Here is a 17,479-nt window from a genome sequence, read left to right as displayed (position 1 = left end):
AGGTCATCACATTCCCTTCTAAGGTGCTGCGGTATTTACTTCTCAGAGACCCTTACTACAAAAGAGCAGTGAGAAATGACCCACCTCCCATACAGTTCTAGAGAGTGCAGTCAGAGTACTGACTAACCTAAGGTGAAGCCTTGGAGCAGGTAGGCTGGGCCATTTGCTGAGAGAAATTTGAAAATGGGGCCTTTTACACAAATTAGGTTGATTGAAATGTAGGAGTGTCTATTTTACTGATCTATGGAACTCTCTTTCCTTTTCACATTTTCAACATGTGATTTCCCCTGAACACTTACATTTCAGTGACTTAGATAAAGCAACCATGTAAAACTTCTATTAGACATCTCCAACTTCAATCCCTAATTTGAATTTATCCCTTAAGACTAAACAGTACAATTCACATTCTACTGGACCTGGTTTATTAGAGAAGACAAAATGTGTCAACTTCTTGTTAAAATGCTTCTAGGGATTGTGGTAGTTTGAGTGAGAAGTGTCCCCTTAGGCTCACTCTGAAAGTGTGGTCCCCAGTTGGTAGTGCTGTATAGGGGGGATGCAAATTTGCTGGAGGAAATACATCACTGGGGTGGGCTTCAATACTTCATAGCTTCATCCTCCCAGGTTGTTCTCTGTGGCTTGCGTTTAGGGTTGAAGATGTGGTGGCTCAGCTTTCTGCCCTACCCACATGCTGCGGTGCTTTCCCAGCCCTTATGAACTCCCCATCTGGAAACTAAAACTAAAAGAAACATTTTTTTCAAAACATTACTTTTGGTCACGGTGTTTCATCACAACAGAAAAGTAACTAATCCAGAAGCCAACACTGAATCCAACAGTGAGTTACCATCCCCATAGGAAGTAGGGAGACCCAAAAGGAGCTGTAAAGCAGCATTTGGTTAGCGGTGGATGGACCATTCTACCAGGACTGAAGAAACCCCTGAAGCTTTCTCTATGGGAGATAATACGATTTTTTGTTCAAGCTAATTCAAATATGGGATTACTGTTGCTTCCAGTAGCCTCCAGATGCATGACCTAGGACTGTAAATTGTGAACAACTGCTACGCCCACAGCTGTGACACCTGTGTAGCTGTAGCAAGTATGCCGCTGTGCTGGGGCCCAGCAGCTGAAGGGTTGAGGTTGGAGCTTCCCGGAGCGTGGCCTCAAGCGGTTCCCCCACAATCAGCAATCGTCATGCAGCCTGAGGATCCCAGGAAGCCCTGGAGAACGAAATGGCCTTGACGACAGTCCTTGTTGGCACTAATCATGATCTTTCTCTGTATGTCTTATCTGTGTCTTCTCCAGTTAACAGCACAACCAGTACAGGTCAGCACCAACATGACTGACCCAGGTCACCTGTACCCGGAGCACCTCCATTTATCAGACCAGTGTATAAGGAACTTCAAAAGACTTCCTCAAATACATCTCTGGGGTCGTTCCTGTTTAGAGTAGAGCAGCGCGAGCTCTTGTCAGAAACAGCCAGAGAGCCCAAAAATGAAAGTAAAAAATAAAAATGTTACGAGGGAATAAACATAGCGTGCCAGACCCTTCTAGAGAGAAAGAGTTAGAGAAAATTCCCCAGCACACACTTCCCGGGGGGTATACACAGTACTTCTTAGGAGGGAGCTGGTGGACAGCCCCTAGGTGGACCCCCGAAGGTGGAAGTTACCTAGAGCCGCTCCCATATACAGGAAGTTATGATAAAGTTGGGAACAGATGGGTAAACTATAAAGAACGGCTTGGAAAGCAAATGGGTATATGATAGTAAAATATAACCCAGACTGGCAAGAGTTTGGCTCCCCACAGATGTGGTCACTGGCGCGAGACAGATTTCACAAAATTCTGAGATCATGCCCTCAGACAATAGCCACAATGTACTCCCGCTGCAGAAGTGATACACAAAAATAGATATGGATGTCTCTTGTTATTGTTTCTTGCTGACTCTGAGTAATTGTAAAAAATAATGACCTGATGTAACCCCCTGCCAAGTTCCTTGATTGTAAAAGTATATAAGCATTGCCTATACAGAAGTAAAATTGCAGCAGCACATCAACACATGTGTCTGTCTGTCATTCTCCTCGCCGATTCCTGACTTCTCCTTGAGCCTTCTCCCTGGTTCTCCCGCAGTGGTGGTCTCCCTCTGGGTGGTCTGCGGCAAACAACAGACTCCAGGTCTAGGTCACTTACAGAGAGGAAATGTATTAAACAGATAGCTGTGGGATAACAGGAGTGACTGGAGCTTGGGAGGTCAGGCTGGGAAATGAACAGAAATCTAGGAGATGAGGAGAGTGACTTAGCAGCCAAAAAGACCTCCGCCACTCATCTCACTGAAATGCCCTCTCTGCATCCTGCCGAGGATTGCCAACCAGCTGGCTTCACCTAGATCCCAGCAATACCATGGAAGTGTGCAAGCCTGGAGGGACTAGAAAACAAGCAGCCTCACTCAAAAGGCTGAAACAGGTGAACTCCCAAAGAAAGGAGATTAACAGGAACTGGGGTGAATCTGGGTCAATTAGAAGAGCAAAGGACCTCACAGAAGAGCACACAGGCTTTGAAGTCAAGCAGGTTCATCTACTAAACCGGGAACGTTGGGCACCTTACTTTCTTCTCCAAGTTTCAGTTTTTACATTTATAAAATAATATTTATTGTGGGGATGAAAATGACTTGCTGCTTTGTAGAATTTTTCCAAAAACCAAATAAAGCCCTGCTTTACACCTCATTGGCCCAGCCACAAAGCAGACATGACCATCATCAGTGTACTGAGCTCAGCATCTTTCATTCCCAGAAGAAATGGAAGACATCTGCTGATACAGCTTCTTTCCTTACCATTAGATGCCTTTATAAAGCCATGAATGCAATAGGATCATCCTGGAGGATGCTCTCCATAGAGTGTCAACCAACCAGAAGCCCTCTAACAGCCCTCACCCCAGTACTGGTTCTAAGGAAGGTAAATTCCCCTGTGCTTTGGAGTCAGAAGCAGACCATTTTTTGGCACATACCTCCCAAGGAGAAGCAGATTGTGAATGTTGGCTCTACAGAAAATTGAAGTCCTCCTAGTGTGTCCAGACCACATCTAGAAGTTCAGAGTCAAAAATCAATTCAATGAATCCCACTCTTGGACATTGTGACTGCTAATTCCTGTGAGACGATGTTGGAAATCTCAGAGCAGCTTCTATGTTCCTCTGTCTTCTAAGGACTCTGGGCAAGGCTTCTGGGCTTTCACTGACTCCCCATACAAGGGACAAGGTGGGGAGGGAAAAGGATTATAGGTCATGAGACAAAGCACCATCCTCCAGTAAGAAGCATCTGTGCTGAGGAGGTGTGAGGCAGTGTACCTGAAGTGTCAGCTCTACCCCAGCCAATGCACAACACTGCACAAGCATGTGTTGGCTAAGTGAACATGTTTTCACTGTGTATTGTTTTTAATTGATTTATGAGGCTATTGTAACTCAAGACGTTCTAAAGTTATGTCTACATAATGCATTTAGAACTAGAAATTTTTCTGTGTGTATCTGTGTGTGTGCATGTGTGTGCACTCATATGTATTGTTTTGGGGAGGCAGACTTATTGTTGTGTAGTCCAGGCTGGACCCACACTCTTCCGGTTTCAGCCTCCCAGTGCCAATATTGTAGGCATCTACCACTAGATATTTCTATACTTTTGTCAATAGACTTTAACTATGTGATCTTCTGATTTACATAATTTATTCAGCCATTTATTTAGCAATGGAAACTTAGAGTTTCCCAGCCTCCTTCATTTTAGCTGAGTGTGTATAGTAAATAACTTTACAATTGGCTGTAGTTCTGAGTACTTTCCTATAATATTTTGGTGAACACACTTGTTTTGTCCCATGTCTGTGCACATTTGTAATGTAATCTCTAAATTGACGTCAGCTTCGATTACACTCAGGAAGGAGATGAAGTCTTGTTCTCCCACTGTGTCCCTCTTCCCATGCATCAGCACACCATTTATCTCTGCCTGGGCTGTCAAGGGTGATTACGTTTAAGCACATGAACTGGCTTCTATTGGTTTCCAAAGACACACGGCAGCTGGTGCCTAGTGTAGCTCCCCACAGAAATCAAATCATGGATCTTAAGAAACTTCTTTTGACATAAACTGATTTAATAAGGGTTGCTGTCTATATCTCAGATTGGGGGAAAAAAGTATAACAAGAATTGTTTCCCAATTATTTCTTTTCAGAAAACCACCACCACTTCAAGCAAAAACCTGGACCCAGAGTCTTGGAATTCATCATGGCACAAGAGACATGCCCCATTGCAACCAACTGCTGATGGACCAGGAAGCCTTGTGTTGGATATTTTTGTATTCATGCTTGAGAAAACAGTTTAAAGGAAAAGAAAGAGCTTGACTCATGACTTCAGATATATCAGTCCCTGTTGCTCAGCCTCATGCAGAGTACTATGGCAGTAGAAAACTAGAAAGTAGAGAGAAGAGGGGACAGAGATCAGGTATGACCTTCATAGGCCCGGCCCTAGGAAACTACTGCCCTAACCTGTTTCTAGCTCTTAAAGTTTTCACTATCTTCCAAATTGCAAATTGGTACCACTTATATGGAACCAAGCATTGAACATAGAAGCCTGTGGGGGACATTTTATACCAAAACATGACACATCCCTTTTATAACATTTTGGAAATACTTCAGTCTTAGACTCTTAAATTTGGGTCCTTATTGAAGAGAAGAGAGAGAACCTGGAGAAATTATGTAGAACTTTGGGTTCCAGAAAAAAAAGTGTGTGTGTGTATGTGTGTGTGTGTGTGTGTGTGTGTGTGTGTGTGTATTTTTAAATGGCACTGCCCAAAGTTGTATATTTACCAAGAGAAGAATAAAATAGTATCCACATCTCTAACCTCACATATAAAAACCTTTCATTTAAAACCCTAAACACTGAAATTTCCAAATTAAAATTTAAGAAACACTCCAAGGTATAGATATAGTAAAGAACTCTGTGACTAGAACTTTCAAAGCAAAGAAAGGAAGGAAGGAAGGAAGGAAGGAAGGAAGGAAGGAAGGAAGGAAGGAAGGAGCCCCAAGAATTGACAAGTGGGATTATGTGAAATTCTAATGTCCCTGCACACCAAAAGAAACTGTCAACAGAGTAAACCACAGCCTAAAGCTTTGCCATTGCTCAGACAGGAGGTTAATAAGTAGCATACATAAAGAACAGCAGAAAAATAAAACTGTTAATCCAAAATGAGTCAATGAACCAAACAGTTCCCAAAAGAAGAGAAACAAATGGCCAATAAATATTTTTTAAAGTGCTGAACATCCTTAGCAATTAAGGGAATGCAAATTAATACTACTTCAGGACCTCATCTCACCGTTCAGAATGGCTACCAGCAAGAAAATAAATGGTAAGAAATGCTGGTGAAGATATGGGGAAAGATGAATCCTTATTCAGCTATTGGAAACATAAATTTATTTAGCTACTGTGGAAACTAATGTGGACACCCCCTTCAAAAAAGAAAAAAACTAAAAATAGAATTACCATATGTCTCGAGCATACTGCTCCTAAACATGTACCTAAAAACCTCTTCTGCTACCACAGAGACACTTACACATCCATGTTTATGCTGCTTTCTTCACAGTATCAACAGAACAACGGATAAAGAAAACGTGGCACTTAGATACAATGGAATCCTAATCAGCTACAGAAAGTAACGCGCGGGAGCATGAAACTTGCAGGGAAGTATGCGGAATTGGAAATCATGCTAAGTGAGGTAAGCCAGGCTCAGAAAGACAAGCACTGCAATTCTCTCTCGTGTGCAGACCCTATCGTCTAAAGCCAGGAACTGCAAAGGTGCCCATGAAGGGGAGATTAGAGCCTTTAGTTGAGGGATCTGGAGAATAATAGGAGACATGTGATATGAAACTAGGAAGGAGAGTGTGAGAATAACAGAGAGAGAGACAGCAGTACAGTAGGAGTGGGGCGGGCAGAGAGGCAGGGAATGTAATGGGATGGATAGGAATCAAACCAAACTATGCATGGAAACACCATTAAGGAACCATGCTGTTTTGAATCTAATTTTAAAAGAAAAGAGACGAAAGAGGAACTAAATTCCTTGGTGTTCTGTGTGAGCACCCCTCCCCCACCCCCACCGCCATCCCCTACCCCACCACCCCACCCCCACCCCACCCCACCCCACCCCCACCCCCACCCACCCCTCCCCACCCCCACCCCCACCCAGAACCTTGCATTCCTTTTCCTAAAGACACACAGAGAAGGGCAGCTGAGTGGCTTTCTGGTTAAGTTTCTCTCATGCTGAGATGTCACTGGTGTGACTGTCTCAAAAGTTCTTATAATTTTTATGTAGAAAACACTAAAATTAAGTAAAACAAAGCATGTGTAAACTCTCCCACTCTGTGTTTTCTCACCTGCCATCTTCTAAGCAGTGTGAGAGACAGTATTTGACGTTTAGAAAACTGAAGTAAGAAAACCCAGCTAATTAATTCAGGCACCTAAACACCCCGGCCTAGAATGGTCAGTAGCTAGCTAAAGGCCACAGGTGGACTGTGGAAGGGATAAAAGGCCTGGGAGCTGGGGAGTGGACTAGCAAGGCATGGCACCAGGTCAGGAGCTCAGTTCTTATTTTAAAAGCAACTTCCAACTCATTTGGAGCCTTGTAAGTGGGGAATTGAGACTCTACTTCCCTGAAAAGAGTCACAGCTGCCTGAGTACAGGGAGGCAAGAACATCTGTGGAGCAGTCAGACAGGAGGCTGTAGGGAAGGGGAGAAATAAGGGCTCACCAAGCTTGTACCCAGGGGTAACTGAGGCAGTCCAACTATGCTTAGGAGGGAGAGGCCAAGATGCAGCTTAGGACTTGCTATGAAAGGACAAGAGGTAAATCAGGGCTTTGACTTCAGCACACAGGTAGATGGTGGCTCTACACTAACACAGAGGACCAATGAAATGAGGATAGAAACATGGTTGGGAGTTCTGACATCATCATGTTGACTGTCAGGGGCCTTATAGGAAAGCAACATATTCTATAGATAGTTGATACATGAACTCAGGACTCAAGAGAGTTTGGGCTGCATATATACTATTTTTTCCATTGAGATTTAAAATGTCTTAGTCTCTCCTTTGTCTGTGATAGGGAAGAGTGACTACAGGAAACCAGTGGTCCAGCCTGGCAATGGCCTCCAGTCCCAGGCTGGTGGGCATCACTGTGAAGATGGCACTGGAAGAACAGAGAGGAAGGATTGATTCTCAGTAGCCAGCTCCAAATCTACTATTTTTAAAAAATTTTTAAGCCCTTGCAAATGAACAGTATATGGTCGTCAATAAATCTACAACTGCATTCAGTTATACTTATAATGTAAAGTCTCAGCCAGCATACCAATGCCCAGTCATCTCTCCACCGAAGCACAGAGTGCCCCATTCTCTTCAATACACTGGTTAGCGTCTTCAGTATTTGTGCTTAAAGAACAAACAGCTCAGGTCTGACCTTGCAGCCCATGTATTCTGTATTTAGCCCATCTACTGGGAGGGTTAGGGAAAGAAAATGGTAGGAAGGGCTGGCAAGGAAGACACTGTGATATGGCAATCATTTAGAAGTCATTAACTCAAAAGGGTCAAGGTTATCACATGGAACAGTCTTCAGAGTCTTGGGGTGAGAGGGGAAACCCATTGTTTCTTGTGGGAACCTGTGATGTTTTACCAAATAAGTATTGTTTCGTATACAAGAAATTCAATGGCCTTTTCAAGCCCTGCTGCAGGTTAATTTAACGCTATTGAAATGGTTTTAGTTGAAAATGCCTTTTTGGTTTATCTAAATTAATTTTATCTTCACTTATATTTTCTCCTATTCAATAACTATTCTGCTAAAAGAAGTTTCTCTTGAATGCACTGGAAAAAAATACCAAAAATCTATTTTCAAGGAAAGCTACCTTGATATGATATGAGAAATGGTAACTTCTATACCATTCAGGGGTTGATTAAAAGCATGTGTCTTGGGAAGACATTTTCCTTGTCTCTGACTTTCTGTTAGCACAAGAAAGATTACCTTCAATACCATGTGCAAGCAGGCGTCACACCAGAGGTGCAGAAGCACACTTCTAAATTGGATTAGGGTCACTGCAGCCTGTGTCCACTGTAATTCCTGGGGGACACAAAGCCCAATTAACACTGGAAAGCTAGACAAACAGAAAGAAATGTTCTTTCCCATAGCAAGTATCACCCTTCCAAGGTGAATCTTGATCTCACTGTGCCCTTCGCTCTATGTTCCATGTTCCACTGAGCTTCTGGGGATTTCCTGTCAGGACAGGGCTTCCTGCGGCACCTGCTTACCTCTCCAGGTCTACTCATACTGCAGCTAGCTGTCCAGTCTATATATTATTGATGAGCTTGCCACAGCTTGTGCATGCCTGGACACCTCTAGAGCCACCACTAACTTGTTCATCAGAAGTCTTCCTGAACTGCAACACTGGCAGGCAAAGATTGTCCCCATTTTCTCAGTCTCTTTGTACACATCAGGGATTTAATAAATACTATATGAAATACTAATTCTCCATGCCATTGCTTGCTAGCTGTGTGATCCTAGGTGAGTTATATGGTTTCCCTGTGCCTCAGTTTCTTTAGAATGTAACTACTAGTATAATGCACAGTAGGTCTGGAATAGGGTTAAGGCAGAGACTTTGTCAAGTGTTTATTAATATGCCTGGCCACTGGAAGAAGATACCATTTGCCTCCCCTCAACCATTCCCTCTGGTGAATAAATGCTGAGCACTTGAACATGACTAGACACGAACCAGGAAATCCAGGCAGAAACATACGCCATAATGACCACTCTACAGGTGAGCTTAAGACAGTCTCAGCAAATAAACTTGGGAATTCTGTTGAGGGGTTCTTGGATTTTCTTCTTTGAAAAAAACAGAGCATCCAAAAGACAAAGACTGTCTCAGTCCCCATGGATATAAGCTCTGACCTCCATGTTGCTTTCAGAAGGAGAGCTAAGATTTTTGCAGAGAAGCCATACCAAGGGACATGAAATCTTCAACTTGAAGTATTAGTCAATCCAGAAACCATCTACCTGTAGACTTTCCAGTACATGAAGAAAGTAAATGTCCTTATTGTTAAGCCATTCTAATGGATGTTTCTGCTGTTTGAAAGGGGAAACTCCAAGCTACAGGATAATCAACATATGCTCCCTATGTGTTATTAGTTTTTGTTTTTATTATTTATTGTGAATGATTTTAGTCAATATCAGCACTCTTAGACCAATTATAATGTAGTAGGCTTGTGCCTGAGATTATCCCTTCTTTCCCTGATGCTATCTACAAAATAGGAATTCCACGAGGCCTTTCTTTCCTACTTAGGAAGTGGGTGGAGCTGATCCATGTGTTTGTGGTAAACCTCATTTCCTCACCGAGTCTCAAGAAAAACAACATAGGCAGTAATAAATCTGGCTTGTCAGTCTCCAGTCTGTTGACCTGGAATGCTGAAGCAAATGCTGTGCCAAACCCAACTCAAAGACATTGATTTTGAATTCACTCAACAAACTCTTTCTCAAGCTCTTCTCTGTTGGCCTTTGCTCCCTCCAGTTCTTCTACCAGGGTGAGTTGATATCTGATTTCCATAGGACGGTGTGGTGATTGTAAAGAAAATGCCCCCCAAAGGGAGTGGCACTATTAGGAGGTATGGCCTTGTTGAAGTAGGTGTGGCCTTGTTGGAGGAAGTATGTCACTGTGGAGGTGGGCTTTAAAGTCTTATATATGCTCAAGCAATACCCAGTGAGACAGAACACTTCCTATTGCCTGCAAGATGTAGGACTCTCAGCTGCTTCTCCAGCACCATGTGTGTCTGCATGCCTCCATGTCCCATCATGCTCATAATGGACTGAACCTCTGAACTGTAAGCAAGTCACCACAATTAAATGTTTTTCTTTGTAAGAGTTGTCATGGTCATGATGTCTCTTCACCACAATAGAAACCCTAACTGAGACAGAAGTTGGTACCAGGGACTGGGGTATTACTATGATAGACCTGACCACATTTTTGTTTAAAGGAATATGGAGCTTGGGGCTGTGGATTAGAAAAGCAGTTGAAGACTTTCAGTGCTACTTAATGGGCCACCCTAGATGGAGCATGACAGACAATGGTGCTAAGAGTTATTTGAACTGTGGAGGCCTGGATCAAGAGGTTTCAGAGGAGAAGAATATTAATATGTGGCCTGGAGATCATTCTTGTGATATTTTAATAAAGATTGTGGCTGCTTTTTGCCCTCTTCCAAAGAGTCTGCCTGAGGCTAAAGTAGAGAGTTTTGTTTTAATTCCATTGACAGAGGAAATCTCAAAACAACTTAATATAGACTCTGTAACGGTAACTGTAATGAAGATTTATAATGAAAAGGAGCAAGCTGAGCAGAGTAAATTGGAAAAGGAGCACTAGGAAGTTGAGTGGAACTAAATCCTGTGTTCAAGGAGATACACAGATTAAGAACTGTAATAAAAGGAGTCCTGAACTCAGGGCAAGCTTCCACCCAGCTAAGTTTCCAACTTATGAAAAGGAATTAAAGAAAATTTTAGAGCTAGGTGTGGTTTTGTACACCTTTAATTCCAGCACTCTAGAGGCAGAGGCTGGAGGATCTCTGAATTTGAAGCCAACTTGGTATAGAGCAAGTTCCAGAAGAGCCAAGCTTAGTTGGTGGAGGTGACCATGGAAGACAGAAAGCTGATGAAGATATAATTGAATAAGAGGGCCATGTTCCAGTTCTAGCAAGTAGCAGAACTTGGCAGTTTCAGCCATGTGGCTCTGGCTTTAGAGTTAAGGATAGAAGAAATAGCTTATGGAATTTGCCTCCATAATCAAAGAAAGCCACTATGGCCAGGCATGTGTCAGGGGTGTCCCTGAATGGAGGCATAGAGATGCCATTTTATGAAGCTGTGAAGTTGAAGCCTGAATTGTCTTGGAGAACCCAAGATGTTAGAGAGACCAGAGTCATGGTATACCTGCCCAGGAGAGCTGCTACCAGGGAATGAAACCAGCCCAAGAGAAACAATTGTGTTGCAGTCAACAAAGCTAAAAGGAGCTAGAGATCTGAAGAGCATTTTGACATCAGACATGGAGATGCAGAGTTTGGAGTTTACCCGGATAGTTTTTGGTCCAGTATTTCCTCACTATGCTCCCTTCCCTATGCTTTGGAATGATAACGTATATCCTGTGCCATTATAGGTTGAAAGTATGTTATCTGCTTTTTTATTTTGATTTTTTATTGGATTACAGTTAAGAGAGTGCATGGATCTTAGAAGAGACTAACTTTAGATTTTTAAACAAATTTGACATTGTTATATAAGACTATGGGGACCTTTGTAGTTGGACTGAATGTATTTTGCATTATGATACAGCTCTTTGGGGGCCAGAGAGTAGAATGTGGTGGTTTGAAAGAAAATGGACCCCAAAAGGAATGGCACTATCAGGAGGTGTGGCCTTGTTAGAGGAAGTGTGTCACTGGGGAGGCGGGCTTTAAGGTCTCATATATGATCAAGCCATTCCCAGTGACGAGGACCACTTCCTGCTGCCGCAAGTAAAGATATAGGGCACTCGGCTACTTCTCCAGCATCACGTCTGTCTGCACACTACCATGTCATACCATGATGATAATGGACTAAACATCTGAAAGTGCAAGCCACCCTAACTAAATGTTTTTTTCCTTTATATGAGTTGCTGTAGTCACAGTGTCTCTTTACATCAATAGAAACCCTAACTAAGGCAGAATATCTTCACATCCTCATATCTTCTTACAAACTTATTGACATTTGTTGTTTTTCCATACTCTGGGCAGACTGTCAAGGTTTCAGATTTCTCCAGCCCCACCCAACTTTTATATACCTACTACTCACTCACTATGTTGAGATTACTCATTGCTGGGTGCTGGTGGGGCATGCTTTTCATCCTGTAGCACTCCAGGGACAGAGGCAGGTAAATCTCTGAGTTCAAGGCCAGTTTGGTCTACAGAGAAAGTTCCAGGACAGCCAGGACTACACAGAGAAACCGTATTTTGCCCACCCCCAAAATGAGTGCTCGAGAGGTGTAAAAAGGCAAAGTCAGGAGAAAATGGAAGAAGATGGAAATTAAAAGCTAATTCTTCCCCATCTTTAAGGTTGACTCTAGATGCAGATTGTTAGGGCTCGGTCTCAAATATTTACTATAGAGCAGTGTTTTGAAACTTGTTTCCCAGCTCATGAAGCCATCAGGAAGGTTCTAGACACTTTGTAAGTCATCATTCCTAGATGGCTGATTTTAAAGTTTATACCCAGGCCTTAGCTCCTACCTTGCTGTCTGCTTCCTGGCTTTCCAGGATGTGAGAGACTCCACTGCATGCACCCACAGCCTTCACCAACATGATGGACTGAAACACTTTAACACTATGAGTCAAAATGAGTATTTCCTACCTAAGTAATTTCTTTCTGGTATTGTAGTAACACAAAGGGGAAAGTCACTAATATATTGAGAAAATTATAAAGCATTCTGGGGAACTTTTGCTTGATACCTGGACATTCATTAAGTGCAAATGACTATAGATAATTATCTTCTACAAATGTAACAGGTATTTTCATATGATTTCTAAAGGCATGTAATATTTCTCATACCTGTGTTTTAAGTACTTTTATAGACTTCTGGCAAATGAAACTTAATCAGTTTTGCACATCATCTGGTTATGCCTTGGTGAATTTTCATCCTTAAATTGTTTGACTATATTTTTACATTCTTAATTATGTTTTTCTTAGTCCAATGAGGCCATATCTGTTAAACATGAGTGTATTAGCTCCTCCTCTACAGCTTTAATAAGATGGCATGACCAAGTCAACTTATAGAGGGGTTTATCTGGGCTTAAAGTTCCAAAGGGGTAAAAGTCCATGATGGCAGAAAGGAGGCAGCAGATGGCAGGCATGGTGGCTTCAGCTGCTCACATTGTAATCACAAGCAGGAAGTAGAGAGAGAGCAAACTCAAATGGAGCAAGGAGCCTTAAATTTCTTAAAGCCTTCCTCCAGTAACATACTTCCTCCAGCAAGACCTACAGCTGAAACATCCCAACAGCTCCATCAACTAGGGACCAAGTGTTTAAACACTGGAGCCTGTGGATGACCTTCTCATTCAAATCATCACAATGAAACACAGCCTGTAAAGCTCCAGTCCTATTGAACAACATGTGTCTCGGTTGTGGAATATTATTTTAAAGTGTGTTGCATTTTTTCCTACTGCTTTTGTTAACAATGCACAGATGTGTTACAATTGTTTGATTAAATAAAATTAGCCTACAAGGAGGAGACTGCATCAACAAGTAGCTGACAGGAAGTAGTAAGGAGGAACAATGTATAGTTAGGGTTCTTTTTTTTTTTAAGATTTATTTATTATGTACACAGAAGAGGGCACCAGATCTCATTACAGATGGTTATGAGCCACCATGTGGGTGCCAGGAATTGAACTCAGGACCTTTGGAAGAGCAGTCAGTGTTCTCAACCTCTGAGCCATCTCTCCAGCCCTAGTTAGGGTTCTTAAGTGGAGGCTGAGCAGAAGGATGCCGGCGTTTTGGAAGGTACAAGAAAAGGAAGAAGGTTAGCTACTTGCTATTCAGCCTCTCTGAGTGAGCAGAATTTCACCTCAACCTTTGAATCATGAGTTCTTTAGAGGGATAGTAATCTAGATAACATTTCCCTTAAGAGCTTTGAAAGAATCAGGGCCTGAATTCCCTTAAACCGCTGCTGGTAGAAGCAGAGTTACAATCACTGTTTAGGACAGCAGTGGCTTAAGGGGAAGTCTCTGTACATCATCATCATCATCATCATCATCATCATAATAATAATAATAATAATAATAATAAAGAAACAGTCAACAATTTGTGCTCCAGGGTGTGATAAGGATCAGAGGGAAGGAGGGTCATGCCAACTAGCTCTGGTGCATCTGCCGTCTGGGACTCTCCACACTAACAGTCAGCTGCCACTTGCGTGGAGATGTCAACAGATTTGGTGAGAGACTGCAGAAATCTTTTAGGAGAATAGGAGAGAATTATATAATATTTAAAAATTTTTTTCCCATGATAAAAATGGAAAACAATATTATGATAGAAGGAATTGGATCTCTGTATGATACCAAAATGAATAGTTTAAAAATGGAAAAATTAAATGAGGGGATAAATAACTTAACTGTGATTTACAAAATGTAAATTATAACCATTATTGGTTTAGTAATTCTTGTCTTATCCCTGAAAAAAGTTGGTTGGTATTAGTGCCAATTATGAGAATTTGATGATAAGAAATGAGCCTTAGAAAGACTTACTAGTGAAAATAAGAAAAATACTCAGATACAGAGAGAGGAATTTAGAGGAAAAAAGATAAATGCTCAGATACATACAGAAGAATTTAGAGTAGAATTTACCACACCATTGCATTGTGAATCTTGGTATCCTGTAGATATGTTAGACTTAAAGAGATTTAAGGAAGCAATAGTTCCATGTGCTATGCATTCACCATTTGTAAGACATGTTAAATTCATGGGCAACTAGGAATAGGATTATTCCACAAGACTGGAAGGATTTAATTTTAGCAGTGTTAAAAGTTGGTCCTCAATTACAATGGAGAACTTGATGGAGAGAGGAAGCTAGGGCCCTCAAACAACAAGGTAGGGCTAAATGTCATTTTATAGGTGGGGGTGTCAGTATGCTGATTTGCAAAGCCAGTGTATGTTGGATGATGACACCCTGATTCTATGTCATGTAGAGGCTTTAAATGCTTGGAACAACATTGAAGAATCAGGAAAGAAAACTGCATCTATCTATCTCTCTCTCTCTCTCTCTCTCTCTCTCTCTCTCTCTTATATATATATATATATATATATATATATATATATATATATATATATATATATTATATATATACTAAAATTATATAAGGCCTTCACTGATTTTTTTACACAGATTAACATCAGCTATAAAAAGAGTAATATCTGATCTAGACAGGAGACAAATATGAATTTTATCTTTTGCTTTTGAAAATGATAATGGAGAATGCAAAAGAGTGATTAGGTCTTTAAAGGCAAGATCAGTATCCATAGAAGAATAGATCAGAAACACAGTTGATATTGGCCCTTATACTTTTATTGATGATAATTGGTAGGAGCACTGCTTTCTAAAATATGACAAAAAAATCAAAATCTTAGGTGTTTTAATTTCAGTAGACAAGGTCATCTGAAACAGGAGTAGGAAGGTGCTCCTAGAAACAATGTTTATTGTAGAAATAATTCAAACAGAAGGTCCCAGCCTTCTGGAGTATGCAAAGGGTATGGCAAAGGCCAGCATTGGACTAATAAATGTAAATCAATAAAGGACAGGCAAGATAATGCTTTGCCATTGGGAAATGCCCCGTGGGGCTTCTTGCAGGCCCCTATATCAAATGTAGTTCAATCATTCCCTGCCATCATTGGGGAAATCCCCCACAAAATAGTTAAATGATTTAATGCCTCTCTTATTATTAAAAAAAAAAAAATACTGATTTGGATGCCAGAACATCTTTAGACAATAAAACAAAATTTTCAGGAGAAACCATAACACAAATATTTTGGCAAATTTCTATAAATGATCAAAGACCAAAGTTAAAAATATGAATAAATGGCATCAAAATATTGAATAATTGCTCAGACCTTGGAATTTTCCTGTATTTGTTATTAAAAAGAAATCTGGAAAATGGAGAATGGTAACAGGTTTAAGAGCTATTAGCAAGGTGATTCAACTACAGAGTGTGCAAATGAGAAAGGAGGAGGGTGCTACAGGTGGCGGCACTGCAGACACCATTATCATCTGTTTCTCCACTGCATGGACATTGCCATCATGCTCATCTCCCATTCAATTTCGGCCTATTGGTGTATCCATTTAATTCAAGAAAATGGAGAGAGCATCCAGAAGAAACCTTCCCCAACACTGAAACAAATGGTGAATTTGGTAAATGCCCTGCAGAAGATATGGAAGAGGAGCAAGCCTTTAAAAGATCTAGAAATACTGATGAGATGGTTGAACTGCGCATTTTACTTCAGAGCAAGAATGCAGGGGCAGTGATTGGAAAAGGAGGCAAGATGAAGGCTTTCTGTACAAACTACAGTGCCAGTGTTTCAGTCCCAGACAGCAGTGGCCCCACGCATACTGAGTATCAGTGCTGATACTGAAACGGTTGGAGAAATTCTGAAGAAAATCATCCCTACCTTGGAAGAGGGCCTGCAGTTGCCATCACCCACTGCAACCAGCCAGCTCCCGCTCGAATCTGATGCTGTGGAATGGTTAAATTACCAGCACTATAAAGGAGGTGACTTTGACTGCGAGTTGAGACCGTCAATTCATCAGAGTCTGGCAGGAGGAATTATTGGCATCAAAGGTGCTAAAATTAAAGAACTCCAAGAAAACACTCAGACAACAATCAAGCTTTTCCAGGAATGCTGCCCTCACTCCACTGACAGAGTTGCTCTTATTGGAGGAAAACCTGATAGGGTTTTAGAGTGCACCAAGATCATCCTTGACCTTATATCTGAGTCTCCCATCAAAGGACTTGAACAACCTTATGATCCCAACTTTTATGATAAATCCTATGATTATGGTGGTTTTACAATAATGTTTGATGACCATCATGGACTTCCTGTGTTATTTCCTATGTGTAGAAGAGGTAGTTTTGACAGAATACTTCCCCAGGGTGGGTGTCTCTTGTCTCTCTATAAGAGATTATGATGATATGAGCCCTCATTGAGGACCTCTTCTGCCTCCTCCTAGTTGAGGTGGTCATGGTGGCAGCAGAACTCAGAATCTTCCTCTTTCTTCACTACCACCACCCAGAGGGGGAGATCTAATAGCTAGTGACAGAAAAGGAAGGCCTGGAAACCACTATGATGGCATGGTTGGGTTCAGTGTTGATGAAACTTAGGACTCTGCAATTGACACATAGAGTCCATCAGAATGGCCGATGGCTTATGAACCATGGGGTAGTTCTGGATATGATTATTCCTATGCAAGGGGTCATGGCTCACAGTGATCTTGGTGGACCTATTATTACCATACAAGTAACTATTCCCAAAGATTTTGCTGGATCTATTATTGTAAAAGTGGTCATCAAATTAAACAAATCTGTCATGAGTCAGGAGCATCAATCAAAACAATGAGCCTTTATAAGGATCTGAACTAGTAAAGAACTGAAGGAGTCCTGCATCTTGTATTTAATCTGCTTATATTTAAAAAGCCAACATCCCTCTGCTTCATAGGTGTTCTGTATTTGAGATATAGTGAAATCTTTGCTGTTCATCAGATGTAATGTTTTACTTCCTACAAACAGTATTTGGGGGAAGGCAAGAAAAACTAACACTGAAATTTTGAAACAGCAGCAGAGTGAGTGAATTTTATTTTTTGTTCATTGTTGGTGGTTTAAAAAAATCCCCCTGTATAATTATTGTGAACTCCTCTCTGCCTTCCTGTTCTCTCAATTCTCCTCT

At 41.4% G+C, this 17,479-nt stretch overlaps 1 pseudogene; it reads left to right on the top strand.

Moving 5' to 3' along the window:
- LOC118591200 overlaps positions 1-17,186 on the top strand; it is a 185,900-nt pseudogene extending 168,714 nt beyond the window's left edge.
- The last annotated feature ends 293 nt before the right edge of the window (positions 17,187-17,479 follow it).

Source organism: Onychomys torridus, chromosome 9, assembly GCF_903995425.1.
Source record: "Onychomys torridus chromosome 9, mOncTor1.1, whole genome shotgun sequence".
Taxonomy (NCBI): Eukaryota; Metazoa; Chordata; class Mammalia; order Rodentia; family Cricetidae; genus Onychomys; species Onychomys torridus.
Note: the sequence above shows the minus strand (reverse complement) of the source record. Positions and strands in the feature narration are given on the sequence as shown.